We start from the raw sequence: 8846 nt of genomic DNA on the forward strand, positions 1-8846 counted from the left end.
TATTTGTTGATGTAGGTACGTACATTCGAGCTTACTTTCCGGATGAAGTGTCTATGGAGTGTGTACCTATTAAGAATACATATCGACGCTTTCCCAAGAAATTATCGTTAACACAAGTCAGGTGTCAACATCGTCAATACAATATTAATATTAATTTATTTTAAACATATTCATACATAAGACACATATCGCCCACTCCTTTCAACAACGTCATATATCAAAAATCGTCAAATTTCAGTTGTGCATATTTTCGGAATGCCCAGAAAATGTATATATCCAAGCAAAAGTGGCATATTTTTAACTTAATATTTACCCGCTACAGGGCATAAAGTGTTGTTTTAGCATATTGAAGAAAAGGCATTGTTTAATTATTTTTTTAAATATACTAAATATTTTTCAAACGGAGAAAAAACATTCAGGTTTTACCTAAAAAGATCTGTTGCACAGTAAAAAGTTCAATAAAGGGCTTGATATTTATTTTAAATACAATTCATTGTATTATAAAACTTTAAAAACGATCTCCTGAAAAATCATGTTTTTTGATATATTATATGACGTTGTTGAAAGGAGTGAGCGATATATAATATTCCGGATGAGTGATTTCCATTATTCATTTTGGGATATGGGATTAAAATTAACAAGACTGTAAAACAAATAAGAAAGTAACAAATAAGAAAACACAAGGCAAAAAGTAAAATATAAAGCAACAAAAGGTACAGTAGTAGGCATACAAAAAAAACATAAAGTAAGAAGCATATATAATATCATTTTCTTCTTCTACTATTTTCTTACAGATCTGAGGATCTGTCTGTTTTGTTATCCGTCTTATTTGACGTGTACTGTCATCTGTCACACCATCACTTTGGAGGTCTTCCAGGTGGTCTTATTCCATCTGGGTTCTCTTGAAGAGCAATTCGGGAGAATATATTTTCTTGCATTCTATTGACATGGGCATTCCAGAATCGTCTTCGTTGTCTTCTCCATCTGACCATTTTCTCCGTACTATTTTATTTATTGTTTCGACATTCACTTTGTAAGATATGATTAATTTATAAATAAAACACTTGTTTTTACCACTTCAATATTATATTGTTACTACTTGTTCCGGAAGCTACAGATGCTGCCGTCTACGGGTTTGAATACAAACAGTTTATATTCAAACCCAAAGCATCAGTAGCTTCCGAAACTAGTCATTACAATATACCTAATACTCAAGTGGTAAAAAACAAGAGTTTTAATTTTAAATTAGATGAAGAAATATGGCAAATATAAATTGTATTTTCATCTCTTCATGAGGACATTAGTGTTTTATTTATAATTTTCTGCGTACTACACATTTTCAGAATTTTATTCGGACTTTTAATGTGTTTCTAGTTATGCGTTTAATATAGTTTTGTTTTAGCGAATCTTTAAGTTATAAATATACGCGTGATAGGAAAAAATCGCCGCCTTCATGGAATACCTTCCTGGCTGACAAGGTGTTGGAGTTGCCCAGCAATGCCACCAGAGACAACAAGAAGACCAGCATCACCCCCTGCCATCTGCAGTTGACGAGGAGTTCAACAAGCTGCTTTCCGGCGCTACCATCACTCAGGGAGGCGTCCTGCCCAACATCTTAGCCATGCTCCAGCCAAGACGACTGAGAAGAAGGCGCCATAATACGACGACTTCACTTTCTACCCTTCAGACTCAGCCGATTGAAGACGTTTTTCTTTAATATTTTTTTATCTCTCATAATCATTTTCATATCACAATCCATATCTGTATTAGCGCCCTTGAAGTAGTTTTTTACGAAAATGGCGCTATATAAATCATTCAAAATTATTATTATATCTTTACAACGTTTGATGGTTTACGTTATAAAATATCACTTTTAAATACTGTCCTCCGCAAGAGTTATAAATCTTAATCCACACACATTTACACTAATCGACTAATCTATGTTATTTGCCTAATAAACTTATTGATCTTATGAATAATTAATGATTTAGTTGACACCCTGTAAATTTAATGCAATGCCATATGATCCATTGGTGCTGAAAAGGATGAAACAAAGATTACTACAATCCACCTATATACGTATATTATTTTTTGACATCTCGACAAAGATGAAGAAGAATATTAAAGTCTGGTCATTTACGGGGTGTCAAAGGCTGGTGTTAGTAAATTCTTGGAAGTTCTATATATATCATCCAATTTCGAAATCTTGTACTTGATTCACTAGAGACATCTTTTAGTGAGATGAAAGAAGCTTTTTTACTGAGCAGAAACTCTTTCGTTTATATGTGAGGTCTAAATCCTGAAGTATAATCACATACATGAGAAACGCCAGAAAACATCCTTTTCATTTTATCCACCTAAGTATATATATATATATATATATATATATATATATATATATATATATATATATATATATATATATATATATATATATATATAAATATATGTATATATATATATATATATATATATATATATATATATATATATTTATATATATATATATTTATATATATATATATATATATATATATATATATATATATATATATGTAAATGTTACAAGCAAATATTAGGTAAGAATGAAAAAATCATAATTTTCGGTGATCGGTTTTCCTTTTCCAAACTGACCACCCAATTAGAATCCCACTGAGAAGCTTCACAAACCGAATAACTCATTTTCTTATTAGGTAGGTACCTATGTAAGGTAGGTACTTGCTAAAGGTAAAAAATAAAATTACATTTTTGCAAAAATAATTCCGTTTTTTACGACGTCCGAACCGTTCACCATATACAGCATAAGAATCAATAAATAACACCAACTCTTTCAAGAAAATTTGCATTAAAAAAACAACAACGAAAATTCAAATCAATAAATCCCGCTTTATCCCAAGCGGTCAGAGGCGCTAAAACCTGACTTGCATCCGATATGATTCGGAAAAATGACTCTTAATGATATATGCTCTATGAGTCACATTTGAAGATGAAATGGTCGCGTGAATGATATTTTTGGTGGAGATTTAGAGTGAGACACTTCACATAAATGTGTCAGAGAGGAGCGTTCGGGAATAAAATGTAATAAAGTGTAACCGATCCTCTTTATTGGGCATGTTTATTGTGAGGTATTGTCATATTTTTATATGGTCTCTAAATAGTAATACTACGGAGAAAAAATGCTAATCAACAATTCAAGAGCCTTGCACAGAAAAGGTTATTGTATTCAAATGCGGATCTTTATAACCTATTTCATTTAATATTGGTCATTTCTCCCTTTTTAGGGAGGACTTTTGTACCATGGGAGAAATGAATGTTGTTAGTCTGTTTTAAATTAATTTTCATATTGGCGCCATACATTTGATAAATTTTATATTAGTACCTACTTACTATTTTTTGTTTTTATAATGCAGGTACACCTTATCTCGAAGGATGTCTACAACATTTATTTAATAATATCTTTGCAAACAAATAATCTAAATCCCATAAAAATAACACATAATTTTCATTGAAGCGAAAGAACGCTTCCGGAATTTTGACAAATAACCTCGTATTCAAAAAAAATAAGTACTCGTATAATTTAAAATATTGTGAATAAATAACAGACCTTAATTTAAGTTTGATAATGTTCTTAAGCGTATCATAGTATATAAAAATAATTCAGGAAGAATGTTACATAATTTTATAAAGGTCTTTGCTAATTTGAAAAAACACACTGAACTCAATCATAGATGGTGTCGAAAGCTAGCGCGGCTGTCCAAACTCAAAACACAGTAAGGGACATTTTCTTGTAGTACATTTTTTTGCATTTTTGGAGTAAGTAGATTCTACTTAGTCCAAAAATGCAAAAAAAAACGTACTACAAAAAATGTTCCTTACTGTGTTTTAAGTTTGGACAGCCGAGCTGTGAATGAAGGCGTCAATTAAAACATAAATACAATATCCGAAATTAGGGTAGTGTGGTTGTAAAGCATGCATAAAATGGTGAATGTTACATGAGCATGAAGTAATCACTTAATCCAGTCATTTACTCGTTTTCATCTGTGTTAAGATACCAATATAAATTACTCCTAAGTAGATAAACCGAGATCGATAAACAACGATTCAAATTATTTTGAAAAATATAATTCCTTGAGAATTACATGTTTTAAAGCTTTGACAGATTAAAAAAATAGTGTCACTGGTTATAAAAAAAACAACATAACGTAATATGAAAAACCCCCAAAAACTAACAGCACTTTTCGGCCACCTCACAATAACTGTAATAATATTAAAACCTTAAGCATTATGCGTAGTAAAATGTTAAAAGATTTTAAAAAAAGCGATTAATGTTATTAAGAAAAAAACTATAAATACATAAGTAGGAAAAAAGCCCCAAAAACTAACAGTACTTTTCGGCCACCTCACAATAACTGTAATAATATTAAAACCTTAAGCATCATGCGTAGTTAAATGTTAAAAGATTTAAAAAAAGCGATTAATGTTTTTAAGAAAAAAAAACTATAAATACATAAGTAGGAAAAAAGCTCCAAAAACTAACAGCACTTTTCAGCCCACCCACAATAATTGTGATAAGGTGTCGTATTACACATGACAATAATAATCATTATGATAATTATTATAACCCAGATTATTTTCAGAATACATATTAAAATACCAAGACACGATTATAATATTTTATGGTGTCGGAATAACATATTATTATTCTGTGAGAATATTAAATTTCAACACTAAACTTATTTATCAGGATTTAGAATTTAGTTTTAAGACTGGAAATGTCAATGAAATATGGAGTAATGCAGCCAGAACCGTAATATATATATAACCGTAATATATATATATATATATATATATATATATATATATATATATATATATATATAATATATATATATATATATATATATATATATATATATATATATATATATATATATATATATATATATATATATATATATATATATATATATATATATTTACATTTTTTCAAAACACATTACATACATAAGTCCCATATATAATATTCCCGATGAGTAATTTCTATTTCTCATTTTGGGACATGGGATTAAGGTTAACAAGACTGGAACACAAATAATAAAGTTACAGAAGAGATATTTTAAAAATAACTAAAACTAATACATGGCAAAATATGATAACAATAACAATTTAATAACAATAAAGAAAATATGACTAAACACTACTTTCCATAAAGCATTTTTTCACGTCATTCATTTTGGATCCCCGAATGGGTTCTAATATATATATGTCTGATGTCTGATTGCTCTTACATCAAAAAGTCCCAATTTTAAAGTATGTAATTGTTTCAAACATGAAGCAACATCATTTATCCATAAACTGAAAAGGAAACATGAAAATCTGAATTTTCGTTTGATCCAATTTGAGAATTTTATTTTGTTCATCTATTACATACCTACCATTTTCATGTAACTTTTTTTATTTTTCGTGTAAATTAATTCAATAAATAAGCTTTATTTAAAAAAAAAACATTGATCTTGTCTTCTTTTCAAAATGGGGGGAGTGGGTAATAATATCGACTTCCGCAAAATTTTTGGGATAATGGTTAAAAAAGTTACCCGACCGCTGATGATGTTAGTAAAAATGTCAATGTTAGTTTGTTCAAAATTTTAACTGTCCTAATGATATTCATCGATTACTTTTAAAAAATTGACAGAAAGTTGCATTCATATCGACGGCCCCCACGTAAAGTAAGTACTCTATTTGCAAATCTGTTACTTAACAGGAGAGAGCTTAGAAGATTTTTTCAATTTATTCTTTTTTATTGATAAACTGTTTTATCTGAAATTCTAAACTAGTATTATACATTAGAAAACACGATAAAATAATGTATTAATCGTTTTAAAACTTTATGCTTTGTCAAAATTAAGTAGTTAGCGTTTTAGGAGTTCAGTTCATTTCGAAAATTCGATGTAGATAGAGTCTTATACGCCTGAAACCTAGCCGTAATTTGTTTAATATATTTTTTTGTTTGTTTATATTTGCAGATAACAGTTGAAAACATAACCAAATATCTCAAAATTGACAATAATTTAGTAAGAGCACTTTACGTAGGGCACGTCGATATACACGCATGTTTTCATCCATGTATGATAATAAAAAATTAAATGTTAGTTTTTTCAAAAATTTTATTGTCCTCATGTTATTCACCGATTGCGTTGTTGAAATAGATGATGCACTGCTAAACTCCAAATATTTACAAGCTCTCACGAGATTTGGAGGCGCACCATAATTCAGTCGGAGGATAAATAAAAATATTTCATTGGATCGAAGCCGCAGTAATGCGAGGAATGCCAGCCAGCTATTTGTAGGATCATATTAAAACATTTATAACAAATTAAAGACACACCACATACGATGAGCTTTAGCGTTATGGAGGGTTATTGGTTGGGCGATTAAAATCAAGTTAAAATAATAGAACACACACAAAGTAATCTAACAATTTAATATCGTATCTATATTTATAAATTTAGAACACTTGAGACGATATGAAAAAAAGTATTATGACTCCTACTCCACTTTGGTTCGATGCGGTGTTGACTTAATCGTTAGATAAAAAATTATATTGCTCAAAAAAATATATAAATGCGTAACACCTTTAACTATGACAGTTAAAATAATGTTTGAAAAAACGGTTGTTTAAGCCGCAATGGCAGCGTCGGCTGTTACAATACACGTAGTACCTACTTAACATCACTCAAGGTACACCGTAATTATTACAGCGTACATCGTAATTCTTGACAGCTGCTGTTACTAAGCTTTTTTATTAATGAATTTGTTTACATTAATAATTTATTACTTAAATATTTACTACTTAAGTATTCATAAAAATCTCATTCTAGTTACGCTGTGCCTCTCCAAAAAGTGACTAAACTCATGTGCTTGGAGAGGGACTTATACTCAATGTTTATTTATTATGCTTAATAAAATATATAATTTTACTTAAAATTTTTATTTATGGTTTTATAAGTTTTCATGTATAACAGGGATTTTTTTTCAGTAATTTTATATGTTCTATACTATTTTTTTATAAATACATATATCAATTGATGTTTTTCGGAAATCACGAATTCTTCTTGAGATACTTAAATATTAAAAAAACTGTAATTTATAGTCTTTCCAATATAAATGTATAACATACGATCACAATCAATGTTAATTAAGTATGTATGATGTATATTACAAATACCTCCTCCCTAAAAAAGCATGTCCAAGACGGACAGAGAATAACGGGGGACATATTTAGTAGCGCTGCTTGAATGATGGCCATATTAGTCGCGTATTAGGTATGCGTGTTAGTATTTATATCCTCGGTAAAGGACCCGATCCGTGAATCCTTGTTGTGTGTGTACGGTAAAGATTTTGATATAAAACCCATAAAGAATATTTATTTGCCCGGACTGTGTGGAGTCGCGCCTTGGGTATGCTTTATGAGATCCACGGGTTCAAAAGCTCGGAGATATTCAGCAGAGGAGGCATCTTTTTTAAAACATTAAAAAAATAACAATATTAATCGTTTACTTTACGCCATGTTTTAAACCTTACAAATTAGCTCTTTATGCATGAAAATTAAAATAATTTGAAATGAAAAAGATGTAAGTAAATATATAGTTAGTAAAATATTGTTCAAAAGCACGGGATATCCAGCAAAGAGAGTTACTTTAGTTTTATCACGTTAAAAATTCCTTTATTATATCGCTAATTTTAAATAATTTATTTAAAATTAGCTATTATTTATACATATGTGAAAATCAAATTAAATTAAAATGAAAAAAAAGCCAATAAATATTTGGCTTAAAAACGCGATTTAATTAAATGTTGTTCGCTTCGAAAAAATACTTTAAAGATGTATTTACTTGCTATTTTGATAATTAATATATTGAAAAAAAAACAGTTTTCACGAATCTTTAATACTTCTGCATATTAACCTTTTTTAAGTAAAGAGATACATAGCTGTATTTTATTTTAAAGAAATGGGATATGTTATGGCATAAAAAATGCCACTTTTGTTTATATAGTAAAATCCTGGTTTATCAACCTTAGGTCGACTGAAACAGTTCCACAAATGATAATGTATATACATAGACAACTAACTAACAAAAATCATCGAGTTTTTTAATACGTAGAAATGAACACAAGATTTAACACTAAAAACTGTAAATACATACACATGAAATGTAAAATATTTCAACAACAAAAAATTGTATGTAATTTTCGTTTGTAAATCTCATTTTAAAACATATGTAGGTCATTATTGATGGGTTAGCCAAAAAAATTCTCTATTGGCTATCCCACTTTTTGTCTAAAAATAAATCGTATTTTTAAGTTTCTGATACAGTACCCAGAGCCATTGCAGTCAGGGGTGTTTAACTGACCTCCCGCAGATGTTAATAGTAATTTGTGTTGGTCAGAGCAGCGCAGCCGCGACCCCCCACCCCGATCTCACTTATCATAAAATACATCACTTTTCCCCATAAACAAAGCCTTATCTACCACGTGAAAGTAGAAACATGACAATATTCTGATACTGCGTCTCCGGGGACATTTATCTTCCGACCGCGTACCTATTGAATTACTTCACAAACGTTTATTAATATCAGTTCAATTGTTGTAAAGCAGAGGGGTGTTTAATTTGATCAGTAAACGCTTCAATCAAAGGTGACATACTCGACCAGGGAATCGATTTCAAATACGTTAACTATATGGAGTAACATAGATAAACTTGTTTTTAAATTTTACTTGGTAAATACCACCATTTCTTATAATTTATTACGACACGTGTTAAGATGCATTCTGCATCATTTTAAACA

This window comes from Brachycentrus maculatus, unplaced genomic scaffold (genome assembly GCF_059751285.1).
Source record: "Brachycentrus maculatus isolate JH-2025_06_01 unplaced genomic scaffold, ASM5975128v1 h1tg000095l, whole genome shotgun sequence".
Classification (NCBI taxonomy): domain Eukaryota; kingdom Metazoa; phylum Arthropoda; class Insecta; order Trichoptera; family Brachycentridae; genus Brachycentrus; species Brachycentrus maculatus.